Below are 22744 nucleotides of genomic sequence, written 5' to 3'. Positions count from 1 at the left end.
CCATTGGCCCCCCTCTATCCCTGGTGTTGCGCTGATTTTCTTCCCCAACAGGAGACCTGCCTCTCTCCCTGCTTGGCCCCTCTCCAGCATCGCTGTGGAGCCGAGCCTCCTCCTCCTCTAGTTCCGATGGCAGTTCCCTGACAGTACCTCTTTAGAAAGCCTTCATAATAAGCTAGCTTGCTGCAAGGGGGTGGGGTGGAGAGACAAATTGTGGCTATACTCTTTGTGAAACTGCCGGAATCCACCACAAATTCCATCCTTCAAGCCCTGAACTTCATTTGAAGGTGTGGCTTCCAGCACCTCCACATCCTTTTGGTCCAGACAAGGCAGAGTAGCAAAGGTAGTTGCAATAAGGCTTTCTATAATGGCCTGCATGGCCACCTGTGGTCAAGGTCTTGTTGCGTTTTTCGCCCTTCAAGCATGGCCTCACCCCCAGGGAGGTGACCTTCTCAGCAAAGTACACCTCCTTCTGGCACTTGGGCCACTAGGGTATCCCAATGGAAGGCGGTGGCAGAAGCCACCAGGGGAGAGCCATGACTCTGCCTGCTTGCTTGTGGAGGTTGCAAGTTTTATCATGACCCTACTGAAGAATGAAGACCCAGAGGAGTTATGAGAAAATGAAACAGTGGTCAACTTGTTCGTACTTCACTTTGCATCATGCCCAGATATCCTGTGATATATGAGTACAGCTTCTGCAATGGGAATCCTCCATGGATGCACTATTGCACAAGGGAGCAATAAACAAATGACTGTGGGGATAATGTATATGAATATTCTAAAGCAGTCTTCCCCAAACTGGTACCCTCCCAACTCCCATCAAACCCAGCTTTCATGGCCAATAGTCAGGGTCCAGCAGTAATAGCTGATGTAGTCTAGCATCACCTTGAAAGCACCAGCTTGGGGATGGATAGTCTAAAGCAGGGGTCAGCAAACTTTTTCAACAGGGGTCCACTGTCCCTCAGACCTTGTGGGGGGCCAGATTATATTTTGGAAAAAAATAATAATGAACAAATCCCTATGTCCCACAAATAACCCAGAGATGCATTTTAAATAAAAGCACACATTCTACTCATGTAAAAACACGCTGATTCCCGGACCGTCCGCGGGCCGGATTTAGAAAGCGATTGGGCCGGATTTTTCATCCTTGAACCTGCACTTTGTTTTTAAGATTAGTGGACTATGTACCAAAGGTGGCCTATAAGTAGGTTTATAAATAAAGTAAATAAGCAACAACTTACTTTATTTGGAGTTGTGTGGTGATCAATTGCCAAGACATTAAGCAAGGACTGTTTCATAACTGTGTATTTGAGATTTTCCTGTTTTAGCGGGAAAGATACACTTTCTGGCAATTTTATGTTGTCTTTCGGGAAATGTAGATACTTTAATGGTGAGCGCTATATATGACTAACAAGGAAACATGTCTTTCTGTTGGAGAAATAATAATAAGGGGAATTAATCCCTACTATCCCAGAATGACAGTACTTGTGAAGAGAAGAGAAAGGGGAGACTATTGTTCGCTTATCAACAAGCTCCTACTCATTCTGCTTTTCATTGTGACTATAGCATTTCATTTTTTATGCGTGTTATTAAATATACAAATGTCTCTTAGCCCATTTTAAAACCTGAGAGTTCATAATGTTCTTGACGTTAAGTTTCATCTTGCTATTTTTCACAGCCAGTGTGGGATGTAAATTGTGTGTGTGTGTGTGTTTGTGTGTGTGTGTGTTATTAAAACAAATAAATCTTGTACTTACCTCATATTTATTTAAGGATGTAATGCATAAAGAAAAGTTAAGAGATACTGCATGCAGCATATAATCAGGATATAAAAGGTAAAGGTAAAAGTAAAGGACCCCTGGATGGTTAAGGCCAGTCAAAGGCGACTATGGGGTTGCGGCACTCATCTAGCTTTCAGGCTGAGGGAGCTGGTGTTTGCCCACAGACAGCTTTCTGGGTCATGTGGCCAGCATGACTAAACCACTTCTGGCACAATGGGACACCATGACGGGAACCAGAGCACACGGAAATGCCATTTCAGGATGTATTCCACTGCAGTGATATGCATTTGTATTTGTGTGTTTGTGTGTATACATACATCATGACAAAGAAGAAAAGAGAAGACAAAGAAAAGGCAGTATAGTTGTAGGCTAAAAGCACAAATACTTTGAGAGAAGTTTCAGGTAACACTTCTTTGTGCTGATTAGAGGCATATAGTGCTCTGAGATGAGAGAGAGGAGTCTGCTTAAATTGACAACTCCGTATATAGTCAATCAAGGTGGTTTAGCCACTTATTACAGAAACAGTATGGAATCTGGCTTCCAATTTTAATTCCCTCAAAAGCATTTTGTTGTTGACTTTCTACCAGACTTTTGCTTAAAGCAACAATTGATGTGAATAGAGGGGTTTATTCCATGGTGCTAGGAGAAGATAAAGGGCCTTCAGTTAAGAGTGGCAGAATATTTCATGGGCCTTTGGCTGCCCCAAGATGCATATTCATGTATTTGCCTCAGGAAACCAATGGACATCTCTACCTCTCAACATACTTATTGTGTCCTCCCTTCAGACCCCAACCATTTCTGTGTTGAGTGGTTAAAGCCTGTATGGGTTAGGAAAGGGCAAATTTGTCAATTTTTGTTTTATTAGTGCCTCATTTTTCCAACCTTAAGTTCAGTCATCCATATTTCCATATCAGCTTGTGGGTTTTTAAAGTTCCCATGAAACTTCACCACCATTTTTGTGCCAATTTTTTCTGGTACATATGGCTTCCACAAGCATTTCCCCCCTAATAGAATGCATTTTGTATGCTTTTTTCACACATACATGCATTTGTATGCACGCTTCGTCCGACTATGTGCATTTTTGTTGCAAAACTGCTTTGAAAAATTCAGGAAAGTGTGAATTTCAAAGAACAGCTGTGCCTCATTTCACATATTGTCTCAGGTAGATTCGCCATTTCTTCCCCATATCTAATATGATGCTTCTAGTTGTGCTGGGATGACCTTTACAGAGAGCATGACAAGGGGAGTGTGGCCTTGCTCCTGCTTCTCAATCTCTTTGCAACTTTTGATACCATTGATCAGCTTCTTCCTGTACTGGTTCTGTGGAATAGGAATTCGGGACACTGTGTTCTAGTAATTCCAGCCCTGGCTATGGAACTGGGTCCAGAAAGCATGACTAGGAGAATGCTTTAGGGGGGCTTCAGTAGTTATGCTTTGCTATGGGGTGCCACTGGGCACTATTTTCCCCCCTCCATAAATACCTACAACTTCCTAAGTAGACACCCGTTTATAGTCCATATTTTGAGAGAATGTATCCTTGAATACAGTGGGACTTAATTCTAAATAAGTGTGATAGCATTGCAGCCTAAATATTTATGAAGTCTTGAGATAATGCATTTGAAATTTTCTTCCTTTTATATGGTTTTTCATAAAGGAGTTATGATGTGCCTAAAGATTTATGAATGAGACATGTGATCCCAAAAGCTCTCATATTAGTTTTTGAACTAAGCTATCATTTAGTGTGAATTTGTTGCATCTGTGTGATGGATTGCACAGATAGATCTTGGCTGATTTATCACCCATGGTGGAATTATGCACTTCTATCAAAGGCAGAAGCATCCCATTTTGGATTTAGCAGTATGAATATGTATGCTGCTCAATATGGTCTTGAGCATATCTTCTGAAAAAATAAACAGACATCATGACTGCAGATAGCTTTTAAATAGAAAGGTGTAGCACACATTTAGCAGGTCAGCAAGGATTCTGCTTTTGATTTTCATCCGAAATGAATTTACCATTCAGACTGGACCATTTTCTCATTGCTGCTACAATAATCTGAAACAAAATATTTGACTTAGCACAAGCAGTTGTGCCACTGGGACTTGACAAGCATTGAGTTTTTGTTACTAATGAAGTAACTTCATTCACAGAACTTCAAGACCTTTGTAAGCATGCAGTTTGAGTGCTTCCCATAGCCTTGTGAGTATGCAAAGTTGTCAGGCTTCCTTGAATTGACTTCCTCTCCCATGGCCATATATGAGGAGATCAAACTAAAGGAATTCTTACCAGTTATTTTCTCTAATAAAAACAGCAAAGGACAAAAAGTGTCAACCCAGAATGGCGGTACTCCCAATTAAGGCTTACACCCCTCCAGTCCCTATTGATCTATTTCACTCCTATGTCTTGTAATCTGAGCTTGTACCCTCTGTGCTTTCTGTACTGAGACTTTCTGCGCACTTCTCGACCTTGGGCTGAGCGGAGAAATGCTATCCAGAGACTGCGAATCTGTTAACCCTCTCTCTCCCAGTGTTTCTTCTCCTAGCTGTTCCCCATCCAGTATTTCCCAGCTTCTGCCTTCTGAACTATGCCCCTCTGCAAGCCATTCAGGAGCAGGAGAAGGGGAAGGCTGCCACCATTACAGTGCAGCCCTCCTCAGCACAGTCCCTGACAAAAGTGAAGTGTGTGGCAACTGGGGAGAGGCCCTCCTCAGTTGCAGCACCCCAATTATGGAACATTATTCCAAGGAAGCTCACTGGTCACTCCTGGCCTACATTGACTTGCAGTAGCTCTCCAAGGATTCAGTCAGAGTCACCTCACCACTTTTTAACTGGAAATTCTGCCACTGAGATTAGACCCCAGCCCTAAATAAAGGAACAGCTAACCTTCAGTACACAAGCTGCATACAACTCCCCCAAGATTTTTCTGTGCCACCTGGACTCCTTGTTAGTGGTTTTCCAAATAAAGGGAGGTGGCAAGCCAGATAACCTATTTTACCTTTAGAAGAACTGAAAAAAGTACTTTAATTTGGCCACAAAGAAGGAGGGTAGGGATAGGGAGGCAGGAGCCATCGCCCCCTTAAGGAATTGGTTCCAAGGTTGGCAGAAACTTCCCTCCATACTTTTCCAAAAGTACCATATTTCCCCCCTGAAAAAAGGGACTAAATTTCTCCTGCTTTCGGGGGAAGGGGTGTCTTCAAAACTTTTGAGGAAAGCAAGCTGTCCTGAACAGTTCAAAGCAATTTCTTTTGCTCACCCAATCTATGACTGATCAGATAATTTTAACACCCCCAAAATAACAGTAACAATAACAATAACAACAACAACACACTTCTAATTAGTACAGTTAAAGGTAGAATCTGGTATTCTATAGTGTTTCACTACCACCAAATAACAATAGATGCATTAAATTCTCTTTTTCTTTCTCACCCTCGGACACACTCTAGATAACCAACACTGACTGTCTCTAAACATATATCAAAAGTTTCTATGTATTTTGTTGGTTTTGTTTCCTTAATTGCTATTTGTTCACACAATTCAATGAAGCCACTGTACTTATTTTTTTTCTGACCTATTGAGCACCTATAACCTTATAATACATTTATGAAAAACATTCCAGTTTCATTGATAGCAAAAAAAACCCCAAACAAACAAACACACACACCCCCAAAAAAAACTTAGCACTAATGGATTTCATGGAAATACAAGTGTTCTGCTTGTTTGTTTGTTTTTTAACAAGAAATAATTGACCTATTTCAATAAAAAATGTCACTGGCAATTTTGAGTAGAAAGTGTGTCTGTTCACAAAAACATGCATGGACACAAGTCTACCTAATTCAATAGTACAAGGTCAAAGTCCTTCATCCACTGGCATTTAAGGTTACAGGATAATCTAGACTTTGATGTAAACAGCATTTATTATTATTTTTGTTGCCAAAGGCGAATTGCTGAGATACACACTATTAAAATGGTATCCAAACAAGCTGCCACATAAAATAGTTCCCTATTTCTTATGCAAATCTATGAGCAATTTCAGCTTAATAAGGTAATAGGCAAGTCAACCTTGCTTGGACAGGAACTATTTCTGTTAAAGGTAATGACATATACAGATGTGTGTTTGGTAATTTGTGTTTATACATTTGCTTCAAAAGGATCTCTACCCCATCCAGGACAACCTGCACACCATGTTTTAGAAAGCAGGGAAGTGTCTTCTGGGCAATTTTCCAGTCAGATATTTAATTTGATAGCATTGTGGTAACCCTTTGCCAGCTGTCTAAGAATGTCACATCTTGCACAAAATCTGGTGCCTGTTAAGGATCAAATCAAGTCAAATTTATTCGCTGAAAATCATTGGTTATTGAGGACTTCCGGTCGGCACCAGCGTTTAATGGCGGTCTCCTGCTGAGCTCCGCTCAGGGAGACTACTCCGCGAGTTCGGGTCTGACCGCTACGGCGAAGCGGGGACCCCTAAAATCACAGGCGCAGAAGCCTGTGAGCAAGGAGACTCGGTGGGCACCCTAAGCGCCCCCCGTTACTGTGAAGGAGCCTTTTTAAAGGCTCCGGAGCAGCATCAGGTGAGAGCGCGGTGCTGAGAGTCACTACCCAGCCCGTGGAGTGAAGCCGCGTCGCCATAATGGAGAGCGCCGATTCCTTCCTGGCATTTGGATTTACAAATTACCTGTGAGTAGGATTGGGAAACTTTTGGGATTTAAAGCAAGAAATTGCAAAAATTTGGCCGAAAACGGGAAAGAGTTAAAATAAGGAAGTCTGCCTTTCCCGGACTGCATGACAGCTAAAGCAACGGCATACAAGCTGCAATTTGACGGAAGATAATTCTATTAATATTTAACCCAGACATTGAACTTGAACCTCCCCCCTTAGCAGCAGGAGCGGGGGGGGGTGAATTTGAACTTGTATTACCTGTCTGAAAGAGGTGAAAGGAAAAAGATTTCTCTGCCGTTTTAAACCCTTGGGAAAGGACTGCTTTAAAAGAAGAGTAAGTCACCAGGACTGGCAACTGTCATTTGAAATTAGATACTAAGTTGATGCATTGCGTGCTTGATACAAAGTTGGGACTTTGTTTGCTATTGTTAGGAGTTTGGTTGAAGATACAAACTGACAGCCTTTTCAGTGGAAATTTACTGGAAGATTTGTAGCCATTTTTCTCTTTGTTTTTATGTATTTTGAACTGTGAGCTGCTCCCTCTAGAGGGTTGTGGGAAAGTTGTGGGAAAATAGCCATAAAGACAAGTGTGTAAAGAGCAAGTCAGTGGAGTTTTCCATCTGGAAATAATTCCTGTGGGAACGACCTTGGGACATGAGTGGCCAAGAAGATGAGATAAAAACAAGAGCTAAAACAAAAATTGCACAAAGGAAAAGAGGTTCTATATCAGGCTTAGCCCTTGCAGGTGTAGAGGGGCAGGAAAAAGGGATGGATACAGTGACACAAGCATTAATAAAAATTAATGAGTCCTTAGAAGCTCTGACCAAGCAAGGTACAGAAAATTCTAAACAGTTGACAGAGTTATCAGAGAAGCTAGATTTAAATACCAAAAGTGTTGCATCCAATACAGAGACTATAAATAAACTAATTGAAGAAAATGTTGCAATTCGTAAGACTTGCTGAAGAGGCAAAAACCATTGCAGAATCCACACAAGTAAAGTTAGAACCAGTTTGTAAAAAACTGGAGGAGCATGAGGCGGCCCTGTCTTTAATGGAACTTCAGAGAAAGGAGAGGAATCTGAGATTGAGATCAGTCCCAGAAAGCGAACAGGACAATTTGGCAGAGTTCCTCACAAAAGAATTTTCGGAATTTTGGCAAGTAAATTTGAAAGAGGAGGAATTCAAGATAGTCACGGCCTTCAGACTGGGCAGAAGACAAAATAGAAAGAATCCAAGGGACTGCCTGATAACTTTGAGATCTAAGGAGGAGAGAGACAAAATATTAAGTTTACAATATCAAAGATCTATTGAGATTGAAAATTCCTTTGTGCAGATCTACAAGGATATTCCTAAATACATCCTGGAAGCGAGAACTTACTACAAGGACCTGACCACTTTGTTGAAGAAGAACAACATAATATATAGATGGGAGTTCCCACAAGGTTTGTCTTTTAATTATAAAGGGGAAAAAACCAAAATAAAAACAGTGCAAGACAAAGAACAATTTCTGGAAAGAAACGAAGAGGACCTCGTGAAGGAAGTGGTGGACCTGACTACTGAGGCAAAGGACTTAGCGGACATTTCGAACTTGACATTTGGACTTAAAACTCCGACAAAGGAAGAACAACTGTTGGGGGCAGTGGGAGGAGCAACTAAGTAAACAACAAGATGGCTCTACAATTTTTAAGTTGGAATTGTAACGGTTTGAACCTTCCCAGAAAAAGACGTGAGGTTTTTCATATTTTAAAAAAGGAACAATTGGACTTGATTTGTCTACAAGAAACCCACGTGACTAGAATACATAGAAAATTACTTGTTAACAAAAGACTTGGACAGGAATTTATCTCATCAGACAAAGTGAAAAAAAGAGGAGTGGTGATTTATGCTAAGGAAAAATTGGCCCCTAAGTTGATGTTTAAAGATGAACAAGGAAGATATTTGGCAATTGAAATACAAGTCCAAGGAGAAAAATTATTGATAATTGGGATTTATGCTCCGAATGAAGGGAAGTCAGAGTTCTTTAAGAAACTACATGGGACATTAATGGACTATTTGAATTACAATGTAATTATGATGGGAGATATGAATGGAGTGGTCTCTACAAATATGGACAAAGCACTAAGACAGGTGGTTTCTAAGGATGGGAGACTACCTAAGACTTTTTTTGAAATGACAGATAACATGGATTTGATTGACATCTGGAGAACAAGAAACCCTCTGGAGAGAGAGGAAACTTTCTTCTCAGAAGCAAAAATGACCTGGACCAGAATCGACCAAATTTGGGTAACTAGTGGGATGGCACCTAAGATAAAAAAAGTGGAAATCTGCCCAAAGACTTGCTCCGACCATAATGCTGTAAAGATGGAAATGAACATGACAACAGCTGGTTCCTTCAGATGGAGGATGAATGATTCCCTATTTAGAGATGAAGAGGTGTATAGAAAGGCCCAGAAGACTATGAAGGATTATTTTGAGATAAATCTGAAAACAGAGGTGGAGAAAAGAATAATTTGGGACGCAAGCAAAGCCGTTATGAGAGGATTTTTGATACAGCAGAATATTTTAAAAAAGAAGAGACAGAATGAAAAGAAAGATAAGATTTTGGAAAAAATAAAAGAAGGTGAAAAGAAATTGAGATCAAAGCCAAAGTCTCATGAAATTCTAAGAGAAATAAAGTTTTATCAGAGACAGTATATGGAATTGATGAACCAGGAGATAGAATGGAAAATAAGGCAAATGAGACAAAAGACATTTGAATCGGCAGATAAATGTGGGAAACTTCTGGCATGGCAATTGAAGAAAAGACAAAAGCTGAATATGGTTACAAGCTTAGAGGTTGAAGGAAAGAACGTTTCTAGACCAAATGAGATTAGAAACTGTTTTCAGAGTTATTTCAGAAAACTTTATGCACATGGGCCGGTGGATGAAAAAGAGATAGAAGAATTTCTCGGAAAATATGGATTACAAAAAATATCTGATCAAAGTAAAGTGATTTTAAACCAGAAAATAACTGAGCAAGAAATAGAGGGAGCCATTCAAAATATGAAATTGGGAAAATCTCCAGGACCAGATGGTTTGACTTCCAGATATTACAAAGTTTTGAAGGACTGGTTGATTCAACTGTTTAAGGAAGTCTGTAATGAAATTTTAGAGGGGAAGAAGGCACCTGAATCGTGGAAAGAAGCATATATTACACTTATACCAAAATCCGAGACTGAAAAGAACCAGATTAAGAACTACCGCCCTATATCATTGCTCAATGTGGATTACAAAATTTTTGCAGACATTTTGGCAAAAAGATTGAAGAGGGTTTTGGTGGGTGAGATTCATAAAGACCAGGCTGGCTTTCTCCCGGGAAGACACTTATCTGACAATGTGAGAAATATAATAGACATTATGGAGTTGCTCGAAAACAATATTAATACGAAGGCAGTATTAATATTTGTGGACGCTGAGAAAGCCTTTGACAATATCTCTTGGAGTTTTATGAAAAAGAATCTCAAAGGAATGGGGGTAGGCCAGGGTTTTGAGAATGGTATAGGTGCAATTTATTCTGAACAAAAAGCAAAACTAATTGTAAATAATGTGGTTACTGAGGAAATTGCTATTGAAAAAGGGACATGACAGGGGTGCCCAATATCCCCATTACTTTTCATATCTGTTCTGGAGGTGTTATTAAATATGATTAGAGGGGACCAGCTGGTTAAAGGGATTCAGGTCGGAGCTAAACAATATAAGTTGAGAGCGTTCGCAGATGATTTAGTTCTAACTTTGCAAGAGCCAGACACTAGTACTAAAAGAGTTTTGGAGATAATACAAGCCTTTGGTCGAGTAGCAGGTTTCAAGCTAAACAAACAAAAAACAAAGGTACTGGGGAAAAATCTAACAGTGGAGGAAAGAGAGAAGTTTCAGAGTGAAACTGGATTAATGGTAGCAAACAAAGTGAAATATCTGGGGGTTAATTTAACAACTAAGAATGTGAACTTATTTAAAGATAATTATGAGAAATGTTGGACAGAAATTAAGAAAGATTTAGAAATATGGTCGAATTTGAGACTTTCCTTGTTAGGCCGAATTGCTGTTATTAAGATGAATGTTTTGCCAAGAATGCTGTTTTTGTTTCAAACATTGCAGATTGTGGACAGAATGGACTGTTTCAAGAAGTGGCAGAAAGATATATCGAGATTTGTCTGGCAGGGCAAAAAGCCCAGAATAAAATTTAAGATATTAACTGATGCAAAAGAAAGAGGGGGGTTTGCCCTGCCGGACTTAAAACTGTACTATGAAGCAGCAGCTTTTTGCTGGGTGAAAGACTGGCTACTTCTTGAGAACACAGACATTTTGGATTTAGAAGGGTTCAATAATAGGTTTGGTTGGCATGCATATATATGGTATGACAAGGTAAAAATTCATAAAGGTTTCAAAAACCATATTGTTAGGAAAGCATTATACAATGTTTGGATTCGTTATAAAGATCTGTTGGAAAATAAAACCCCTAGGTGGTTGTCACCAATGGAGGCTAAGGAAGTGAAAAAACTTAATATGGAATCTAAATGGCCAAAATATTGGGAAATTATAGAACAAGAAGGTGGAAATGTGAAATTACAGTTATGAGAAACTGAAGTCTAAAGTAAGAGATTGGCTTCATTATTACCAGATAAATGAAGTTTTTAAACAGGACAGGAAAATCGGCTTCCAGTTGGAAAAGTCAAAGTTAGAAACAGAATTGTTAGAACCCAATACTAAGAATTTGTCAAGAATGTACAACTTGCTGTTGAAATGGAATACACAGGATGAAATGGTTAAATCAGCTATGATTAAATGGGCACAGGGCATTGGTCATGACATTATGTTTGCTGACTGGGAACAGTTATGGACCACCGGTATAAAGTTCACGGCATGTAATGCCTTAAGAGAGAATATTATGAAAATGATTTATAGGTGGTACATGACCCCAGTCAAGCTTGCAAAAATTTATCATTTGCCCAATAACAAATGCTGGGGATGTAATGAAACTGAAGGTACTTTCTATCACCTTTGGTGGACGTGCCCAAGGATTAAGGCCTTCTGGGAAATGATTTATAATGAAATTAAGAAGGTGCTTAAGTGTACCTTTCATAAGAAACCAGAGGCTTTTCTCCTGGGCATGGTAGGCCAATTGGTGTCAAAGAAAGATAGGACGTTTTTTATGTATGCTACAACAGCAGCAAGAGTTTTACTAGCAAAGTATTGGAAGACACAAGAACTACCCACGCTGGAAGAGTGGCAGACGAAGGTGATTGACTACATGGGACTGGCAGAGATGACGGGCAGAATCCGTGACCAAGGGAGAGAGACGGTGGAAGAAGATTGGAAGAAATTTAAATGTTATCTTAAAAATTGTTGTAAAATTAGTGAGTGTTAAAATGTCATGGGTAAAGCATAGCAGATTTGCAGAGATTAATGATTGGACAAGAGGAAAGAAAAGGGTTAAAGAAAGGAATTTATAAGTAATTCAGATCAGGGGTTGCTGAAAAAGTTTAAAATAGGGATGCAGAAAAGGGAGGCATGGGGAAGTCGTTGAAATTGGGTACATGAAAAAATTCATGAAATTATACATGTTTCTATGTTTGTTTGTTTGTGTTTGTCGTTTGTAATGTCTTATATTATATGTTGAAAAGCCAATAAATTTTTTTTAAAAAAAAGAAAATCATTGGTTATCACAAAAAGAGTAGCCCACCATCTTTGCTCTCGCTGCCGTACATTTAATTACTTGATAACAGAATTTAACCACTTTCAGTTGTGCTGCCTTTTGATTTATTTGCTGCCCTTTTATTTTCAATCAGTGTGTGGTGTATCACACAAACACAATAACTGAATTAAAACTATAGCGTGCAATGTTTTTATGAGCAAAATACTTGCACTTTTTAAATAAAAAATATATATTATTAAAGTTCCAAATTTAATTTGTGTAAGATGAGCTATTCATGTCTCTCCAAACTGTAACATCAAAATATTTCTTTTTTCCTAGTGACAAATTCCTAACAAGGCCATTATTTCTGAGTTTATTGAAATCTCTAAATCAAATCAACTTCCATTATGTCTTTTCACAGTACCACAAAAAATTCTATTAGAATTTTATTTTCTCTGAATTTACTTCATCCTCGCTGCATGCATTTTACTTGCTGAGTTAATTAAATTCCTTGCCTCTTTCCCACTAGCGAAGAATTTCAGTGCCATATTCACTAATGAATAAAAGGGGTTTGCTGTTAAGAGAGACCGGATGCGACACATGTAATCAAAATAAAATTACATATGTGTATAATTATAATTGGCAGACTAACAGACTACTGGCAAACCTAGTAAGTGCGCCATAAGCTGAGACCTAAGAATCAGACACCACCAATTTAGTAGAGTTTAGGGGAAGGGGCATAGCCAAATGGTAGAGCATCTGTTTTGTATGAATAAGATTCTAGGTTCAATCCCTGGCATATTCAGTTATATCCCATTCTCAAATCTTGGAGAGCTGCCGCCAGCAGACAGTTCTGAGCTAGATGGTTGAATGGACTGATGTCATAAGAGGCAGCTTCCTATGTTCTGTTCTGGATGGATGAAGAAGACTGTTGGGAGCCTGTCTCAGAGAAGGCTCCAAAGACAATACTTTAGAACCCGGAGCCTGGTGGTGGGACACTGAGGAGCAGTCAGCAGAATGGACAAGCTAGGAGTTGATAGAAACAGAAGACTTGAGCAATCAAGGGGAGTCAAGAGAAGGAGGGCCCTCCAGGACAGGATTAGAAGCAGAGAATTATAGCATGTGTGCAGATACAGGGGCATAGGAAGGGGGTGCAGGGGGTACAGTCCACCCCGGGTGTAACCCCTTAGGGGGTGACAAAATGGCACACCGCTGGGGATGGCATTTACCGCGGGACCTAGCCTGCAGCGTACCCGAGCCACGTGTCTCTCCTAGAAGTTGTGCTGGGCCCGGGGGTAACCCAACTAAAGCGGTCCAGGTCCGGTCCCAAATCCAAGGGTTCTACAAGGAGTCAGTCCAACAGGGCCAAGGCAGGAAACCAGGCTAGGTCAGGCACAGGATCACAGGCAAGTTCTGGCAAACAGCAACGTTGCTCCCACAACCTGGGCTGGGGTCCAGCAGCCTTTTATCTCTGTCGGGGTAATGGCCGGTCCTGATCCCCGGTGACTCACCTCCCTGTCTCACCTGAAGGTGAGCACTCCTCCTGCGAGTACTCAGGTCTCTCCTTCTCTCAGACCTCAGTCTCTGCAGCTCGGGTGATGTCAGTGGGTTACTAGACCCAGAGGCCGCCTCAGCCTCTCCTGACCCAATTGGTAGTGGAGCAGCTGTAAGTGATTGCCCAGCTGAAGGCAACGAGGTAATCCCCACATCTGGAGCCAGGGCAGGCTCAGGCCCCTGACTCGGCCCAGCTGGTGCTTGCTGCAGGGGAACCTGTGCAGACTGGGGCTCTTCAGAATCAGGCCCCAGACTAGGTTCAGATGCCACCTGAGGCAAAGGATCCAGTGCGGACTGAGACTCCCCTGGCTCCGAGTCTGAGCCCGAGTCCCAGGCCCAGGGGTGGCTCAGGGGCCCGTGCTGCCCGAAACGGCAGCGTGGGGATTGCGTCTGCCAGCGGACCCTGTGGGCAGCTTGCCGCGGTGCCCCCCTGGACAGATCGTCACAGCGCCCCATGGGCAGCTCGTCCTGCCCCTGCCGCTCCAGGTGCCAGAGCAGCTAGATACGCCCCTGTGCAGATCGTCTCAGTTCTGCTGACTCTCCTCCCTCTCTGACCCCCTGCTCCAGGAGGGTCCTGCATGTCTTTGAGCAACACACAAGACAGGCCTAGAGAAGGAGCCCGTCCCCTCAATGCAGCCTTCATCTGCTTGGGACGGATCCAGAGTAAGAGGCTAGAGGGGAGGGGGATGACTAGAGCTTAATTTTAGCAATGCCTTCATTAAGATGAACCAGAAATATTGCTGTGCTGTTATTTTTCTGCTAATAAAAAGCTAATTGCATTCCATGCCTTCCATGTGTGTGCCTAACCCTGTGGATGACCTGGCTGGTTGACAGCTTGTTGACATGTTCATAGATAGAGTGAATATGCAGTTCTTCTTAGCACCCTATTATATTTTTGCTTGTTGTTTGTTGAATGGATGAGTAGTAAGGTTAAAAAAAAAAAAAAACCTGGTGTGCCATATATGTATGTATGTAGATGTAGATGTGTCTGCATGTGTGTGTATTCTTGTAAGCACCCAGGGTATTTTAACCACATGTAACCCGCGGGACGCGGGTGGCGCTGTGGGTAAAAGCCTCAGCGCCTAGGGCTTGCCGATCGAAAGGTCGGCGGTTCGAATCCCCACGGCGGGGTGCGCTCCCGCTGCTCGGTCCCAGCGCCTGCCAACCTAGCAGTTCGAAAGCACCCCCGGGTGCAAGTAGATAAATAGGGACCGCTTACTGGCAGGAAGGTAAACGGCGTTTCCGTGTGCGGCTCTGGCTCGCCAGATGCAGCTTTGTCACGCTGGCCACGTGACCCAGAAGTGTCTCCGGACAGCGCTGGCCCCCGGCCTCTTGAGTGACAACCCCAGAGTCTGTCAAGACTGGCCCGTACGGGCAGGGGTACCTTTACCTTTACCTTAAGCCTTATTAGTTAATGCTAAATATATGGACTGAAGTCAAGTTAATCTGATAGAGGCAGTGTAATGTGTATTTAGGGATGGCAGGGAATGCTGATAAAAACAGAAAAGGAAGCCAAAATTGGTGCAGTTTGTGTGTCCATCTATGGTCAGGGATGGAAATCCGTAAATATTATTAGTATTTCTTCACATCATTGTTGTTGTTGTCAAGTTTGCAAATTATACCTAATCAATAGCAGGGTTGTTTTAGCCCAGGGGTCAGCAAACTTTTTTAACAGGGGGCCAGTCCACAGTCTTTCAGACCTTGTGGGGGGCCGGACTATATTTTGAAGGGGGGGATGAACGAATTCCTATGCCCCACAAATAACTCAGAGATGCATTTTAAATAAAAGGACACATTCTACTCATGTGAAAACATGCTGATTCCCGGACCGTCCATGGGCCGGATTTAGGTGATTGGGCCGGATCCGGCCCCTGGGCCTTAGTTTGCCTACCCATGTTTTATACATTGTTTTGATGTTTCCTTCACATTCAAATGAATGCTAGTTACATAAATAGTTATGTAATTTACCTTAAATAGTGAACAGTAGGATGAATAATGTAATATTCGGCAGAAACCAAACTGCAGTGAAACAGAAACAGTGCTGATTGTGGCTAAAGCAGGTCAAAATGGAATTCTCTGCCTTCCTACATCTCTGTTTGCACTTCAATCCTAAACGCCACAGTAAGGCCATCTGTTTTCAGTGGGATTTACTCCTGTGTAAGAATTGCAGCCTATATCAGTTTACAATTTAAGTCTGCTCGTTTAACTGGCTTGCAGATATGATTGTTTCCTGAAACTGCAACTGTTTCAGTAACCCCAAACCATCTTATCACCCACAAAGAGGAAGAAATTGTGTTTTTCCCTCCCTGAGGTTTTAGAATGGCTGTTGACCATGTGCGCAAGGCCAGGGAGGCAGAGAACTAAGCTAACGTGACATAAGAAAGAATCCTATAAATCCTAAACTGAGATATGCCGGCAGCAGAACACCTGCTACTGACTATATCCCATGGATAACTGTGCTGACTCACCGCTTGTAGGTAATAACCCACTGGCAATGAGTGTTCAAAAATAGCTTCAGATCTGATTGCTTTGTACAACTTGACCTGATGCAGTCAGGTGTGCATTTGCCACACTGTGTTGAACATCTTACTTTTGTCCTTTATTCCTCTTCTTTTTTAAATGAATCAACCTTTGTTTCAGACAAATGTAGCAGGGCAGGTTTGCATATTCTGAGCAATACTTACTATGCATCAATAGGTAGAGGAACAAGTTAAGATGCACCTTCTCTTTATCACACACAAATGCATAATCTTAGATAGGGAACATGTTTTCCTAGAGGTGGGGAAGAAATTCATTTACTTTATATTTTTATGTGGATTTCCCAGGTTCACACTTTTGTGAAACAGTACATGAACTAAAACCCAACTCATTTTTGAATTTATTATATTTTTCAGATATTTTAGTGTTATTCTTCCACCAAGGAATGCATACAAAACTATGTAAATTAACAGAAATGGTATACAAAATGTATTATATTACTGGGAAATCTAATTAAGCCTTTGTTTTGCTATCAGATGGCATGGGTGCAATAAGATGAATAGACCACCAAAGCATTCTTGGGTTCATTCAATATTTGCAGCATCTGACTAATATAAAATAATATTGGAGATACCTATATGGTCACTTGATCTTTATCACAACCATGTCTATCTGCATGAAAGGAATTGTCCAGAATGTAAAATGTGAACAATATCTTGCTATATTTGGGGAAGCTTTTAATTTTTTGGGGGGAATCTGATTGCTGCTTGATGTGAGTTGCTATTCTCATAGTTGGGTGTGATCATCCTTATTTCTGTGCACAACATCAGAAGTTATTGTGCATACAAAAACTGAAGGTATCCACTTCATAAAATAGTGAAGGTGATCTCAAAGACATGTAAGAGCACCCAAAAGGTAAATAGATTTCTCTGAGTAAGTGAAAGCAAAATTTTTAGTAAAATGGGCAAAAGGAGCCTTCCACAAGTCGCTGAATTATGAGCTCCATTCTACTGAAATGTTCTAGGGACATAAACTTTGAGTGAAAGTGAAGTGCTTTATGGGGTCCTCGGAATCTCCAGATGGAATTATAGCCTCATAAATACAATCTTTCCCCATTTGATTATATAAAATATGCCTCCTGAGTTTGCAGGAGCTGCAAACGAAATACTCCTTCTCAGTTGAGTTCCCATTTATTTCCCCTAACATGAGTAAATGGTAAGGTTAGAAAGAGCATCAAGGTCATTTATTTCAACCCTGTCCATTGTGAAGACTTAGATTCAATCTCCACTGGCTATTGCTTTTCCTTTTAGTAGGAGCATGGCAAACACCCGGTGAAATTTTGCTGGTCTTACTGGAACTCTGCTTGCTTCCCTCAAGATTCCTCAGGTGTTTCTTCCAAACAGAAGACTCAGATTTTGCTTCCATTCAAACAAATCAAAACAACCAAAGTGGTACATCAGCAATGGTGGACTTTGGGGTCTCAGATTTCAGCGGTGTCCTCTGCAATGCCAAAATTCAGTGTCCTTCCACCTGCCATGGACTGGCTGGATGAAGAGGAGTGGTGGCAGGCACCAGATGGGGAAGAAGGCTCAGAGCCAGGGGATTGGTGGTGGGACGATGACGACTGGTCAGAGGGAGAAGAGGGAGCAGACTGGGAGGAAGGTATGTCAGAAGCTGAAGAGGTAACAGAGTTTGGTGAGCAGGAAGAATCTGTGGCAGAGAGCATTGTAGAATCAGAGCAGAAAAGGAGGCTAAAGAGGGTGGGAGAAGCAGGCTACTAAAGAAGCCCATGTCTCCCAGAACCGGGAGAGGTATGAAGATGGTGGAACAAAGGCAGGCAAGACAAAGTCTCAGATTGCTAGGGAAGGACCCAGGGAAGAAGACTTAGGCAACTGTGGAAAGGCGGGGACCTTCAGTCCTCATGACTGCCTCATTGGGGCAAGATCTACTGGCAATAGTTCTGGGCTCGCTAGGCCTCACCTCCTGAGTCGACCTTGTTCCATTGAATAAAGAGTTAACTTCACTGAGGCCATGTGATTTATTGCCAACCTGCTCCTGACTCCCACTCTTGACCTCACCTCTCGTGCTCCATTGTAAATCATAGTTGTGGCATCTCTGGCAGCATGCCCAAGACTCGGCGCCCAATGCAACCAAACTGGTCACCATCCCCTAAAGTCGCCTCTGTCATCAGTAAACTTCATCACCTTACGAATACAAGAAAGCAGAACTTGACAGTAGCAACATATTGAGGAATTCTACAAAAGCTTTCAAGTGTAAATAAGGGCCAATTTTTAAGGAGTCTCTAAAACACAAGAGCCAGAACAGAAAGTGAAGTTTTCTCCTGCAAGATAATCAAATGCCTTTTCCTGAGAAGACAATTTGAAAAGAATAACACAAAGTGTGACACCATAAGAAAAGGACAAATTAACTCTACAGCTTTAATAATAAATGTTCCAAGCTTCAACAGAATCAAAGGGCAACTTACAGGGAATGCAGAGAGAGAACGAAAATGACACATTCTTCCTTCCTGGACAACAACAACAACAATTTAACCGAAAATTCTGCAGCTGTCTCAGGCTACAGTTTTGTTAACAGCTTGTGAGCAATAGATTTATAACTGCTGCTAAGGAACAATAGTAAGGTTTGCCTCGGAAACATTTTATTCTGAATCCAATTGACCATGAACTAATTATTTTGAATGGGCTTTGCATACTGTCTGAATGGGGCGTGCTATTTTGGTGTGCTGACAAAAATAAATTCATGCCGTGTGCCTTTTTCATCAGCCAGGTTGGGTGTTCAGTGTGTGCAATAGTAGCAGTAATGGTTGTAGAGGAAAAATGCTATTATGTGCAATACTACTTTTGTGACTACAGCCGCTAATATTTTTATGCTACTGATAGTACGGCTAGTTCCTGTTAACTTATGGGTGCAATTAAAGTATGTGATGCACTACCAAATGTTGTGAGGGTGGTGGCTTGTTTCTAAAAGGGGCAGATGAATTCATAGAAGGCAGAGTTGTCAAAGATTGCAAACTGTTATAACTAAATAAAACTTCTATTTCATTATGGATGCTGGGAACAGACCATCACATTTAGGTACAAACCTACAACCATCTGCGTAGCCATTATATTAAAATTAAAACTACACAGGGCTAGGTAGGAGTATATGAATCAGTCTTTTTATGTTGAATGACACTTGCATTTGCATTTAATTTTGTTCTATTCAGTCTCTGCAACTACCTATTTTTTTTAAAAAAAACCCTTCAAATTTCATATTAAATCCTCTCAAAATTCATGCTAAATAAATGCACATTTTAGTAATTTTTGAAACGCATATTTTAATTCAAACATAGTTTTAAAATGCTTGCTCTCAAAAGTACACATATCTCAGTGCACATTTTGATACATTTAAACAGCAGAGAACTACATCAGAACTTTTGGAGAATTGTGAAATCTGACAGATAACTGTGTTCTGATCCATGTATTACTTCCAGAGTTGAAGATCAGAGCATTTTGTATGGGAATTTGCAAAGATTAAATTCCTCAAGTGTGCCTGGAGGAATCTTAGCCTGATCCAGAGGTGCCCTGACTCTTCTCTCCCCCCCCTCACACACAGGCTCTTACTTGAAAGTAACGAAGAGAATGTTATTCGTGCAAGTAACAGTACAGGCTCAGCAGTAGATGCAAAATTCAGGAGTGGTGATGCAGGAGTTCATGAGCAAGACAAAATGTTCAGAATGGGACAGAAGCAACAAAGATGTCCCAACAAACTTTGAAAGATACCCTCTTCCTCCAATACAGCAGCCCCCCCCTATTTCTCCTCCTCCTCTGTCAAAGCTTGCCAACAAAGCCAAGTTCCAAAACACTGCAAGACTCATGACCAGGAAGGCAACTCTTACTGAACATGTTGTTCTACTAGTAGTTGCATTATGCCTTGTTATTTAAGCAAGAAACATGTGAAATGGTTCATCATTTTACCCCATGAGAATGCACTTGATAAAGAATTTATTTCATTGTTGAGAACATGGATGTGGTTGTGTAAATGAAGCATTGCATCATATTGGACAGGATACAATGCATTCTTTGAGATACTGCAAGGATTTACACTTGTGCAATGGAACTTTCCCTCCTCTCCTCCCTCCCACATGCATCCTGTCCCCCCCCCCCGCCCATCTGCTAAGTCATAGGAACCAACACCTGAGGGTCAAGGTCCCTTTGCCCCCCATATTTTATTCAATTTTGCACCTCTGTGCTCAGGAGGGATTTGAGGGTCAGACTGAGGGAGGGGGCACACTGGGGGAGAAGGGTGGAAATTTGTCACAAATCCTTGGACTAATGGGACAAGTTACTTTTGCTATATTGCTATATTGGTAGTGGCACCCGCCCTGTGGCAGCCCTCCCATCAGATGTCAAAGAGATAAACAACTACCTGACATTTAGAAGACATCTGAAGGCATCTCTGTTTAGGGAAGTTTTTAATGTGTGACATCTCAATGTATTTTTAATCTTTGTTGGAAGCTGCCCAGAGTGGCTGAGGAAACCCAGCCAGACGGGCGGGGTACAAATATATATTATTATTATTAATATTACTACTACTACTACTACTACAGCTCATGGCTTTTAAAGTGGCACTGTGATGTAGTGATTAGAGTATTGAACCAAGACTTGGGAGTCCTGGGTTCAAATCTGCATGCAACCAAGAAGTTCATTTCGTCAGTCATTGTCTCTCATCCTAACCCACCTTCACAGGGTGGTTGCAAGGATAAAATGCAGAGGAAGAGAATCATGTAGGTCAGCTTGAGCTCCGTGGAGGAAAGGAGGAATGCAAATACAATAAGAAAGAAAGAAATCATTGTCATGGGATGCTTGCTTGCTTTGCTTTCATTTTCAGGGCAAAGTCATAAGCCTTGTAGGGTTTGGGAAAGATATTGCAGTTTTTGCAGTAATTTGATGAAAGGTACTACCTTCTAAGCCTCCCAGGAAACCCATCCATGTTACCAAATTTATTGTTGAAAGAAGCACCTGCACTGAACCAAGTTTTGCCTTTTCTGCAAATGAAATCATGTGACTGAAAGCAAAGAATAAGTTTTATTTAAATTCTGCAGGGGAAATGTTCTAGTCCTGAGGAAGGAGAGCCTGGCAGCAAAAAAGGACAGTGAGACTGTTTTTATTACTGCGGCAAAACTATCTTTGCTCCCAATGAAAGCAAAGTGTTCACTGCAACACAAGTAGCTAATTTCCTTTACATTCGCTAATTCCAAAGCAACGTCTTTGCTAAGCAGAGAGAACCATAAAAGAGGATACAAAACGTATAAAATATGCCGTGTTTATGTCACTAAACACAGAGCAGGGGGGAAAAGAAATTAGGTTTGCTGAGAATAGCTTGGAATAGATTTAAACAATGCTAAACATGAGCACTGCCATGTGGGAGCTGCAGCCGTAAAGCTTTTGGCTCAAATGCATTACAACATAATGACACTGGGCTATGTTTTCAGAGAATGATGTTTGGAGACTTTGGAGTAAAATAGGAGAGATAAAACCGTGCATACGAATAAGCAGGGGTTTTCATCTCTCCCTTTGTTTTTATTAACTCCAACAACGGATGTATTTAAAGTACCTTTATTCCACAAAAAACTCTGCCTTTGCTCTACCGATATCTCTGGTAGCATTGCACCTTTGGATTTGAAAATGCATATCTAAATCGCTGTTGCACTTTGCATTTATACGGCTACCCACACTGCGCTTAATTGTACATCCTGTTTCTGATTCACAAACACAGATATCTCTCCAAACAGTGCAATGCAGGTATGAGTCATTGAAGCACATCCAGTTTGCAAAAAACTGATTTGCGCATCATGTTTCCCATTCAAAAGGGCAGGCATTTGTGTCCCGATAAGCAAATAAAGAGGCATACACATAAGCTGGGATTGAACTGGGCCACTTAAATTAAAATCAGCAGATGGGGAAGATTATGGGGCAGGAACGAATTTCACTGTATAACTACAGCCATTGGGTGACCTGCCCTTGCCTAAGGAATTAGGGTATTGCTCCCTATCCTGCCCCAATTCCAAGGCCACACCCTGAAGGTGAGAAAGGAGGTCTTGTTTTGTCACCTTCCCCTGCGACTGCAGAACCACAGGTGAATGAGGAAGTTTGGCCTCAAAGGATGCCCCTATCTTACCCCCTAAACCGCAGAGTCCAAGAAGTGAGCCTCAGAACCAACCCATCACCTAAAAGGTGCCTAAAGGGTGTCACCAGGCTAAACCAAACAATTTATTTCCCTGCACCTAAACTGCCCAAGGGAAGCGGGTGGCGCTGTGGGTTAAACCACAGAGCCTAGGACTTGCCGATCAGAAGGTCGGTGGTTCGAATCCCCACAACGGGTTAGCTCCCGTTGCTTGGTCCCTGCTCCTGCCAACCTAGCAGTTTGAAAGCACGTCAAAGTGCAAGTAGATAAATAGGGAAGGTAAACGGCATTTCCGTGTGCTGCTCTGGTTCGCCAGAAGCGGCTTAGTCATGCTGGCCACATGACCCGAAAGCTGTACGCTGGCTCTCTCGGCCAATAAAGCGAGATGAGCACCGCAACCCCAGAGTCGGTCACAACTG

At 41.6% G+C, this 22744-nt stretch overlaps 1 pseudogene; it reads right to left on the bottom strand.

Annotated features, from left to right (window-relative positions):
• Positions 1-274: 274 nt before the first annotated feature.
• On the bottom strand, positions 275-535 carry LOC128421052 (cysteine-rich protein 1-like; annotated as a pseudogene).
• Between the last annotated feature and the right edge of the window lie 22209 nt (positions 536-22744).

This window comes from Podarcis raffonei, chromosome 9, assembly GCF_027172205.1.
Source record: "Podarcis raffonei isolate rPodRaf1 chromosome 9, rPodRaf1.pri, whole genome shotgun sequence".
In the NCBI taxonomy this organism is placed as follows: domain Eukaryota; kingdom Metazoa; phylum Chordata; class Lepidosauria; order Squamata; family Lacertidae; genus Podarcis; species Podarcis raffonei.
Note: the sequence above shows the minus strand (reverse complement) of the source record. Positions and strands in the feature narration are given on the sequence as shown.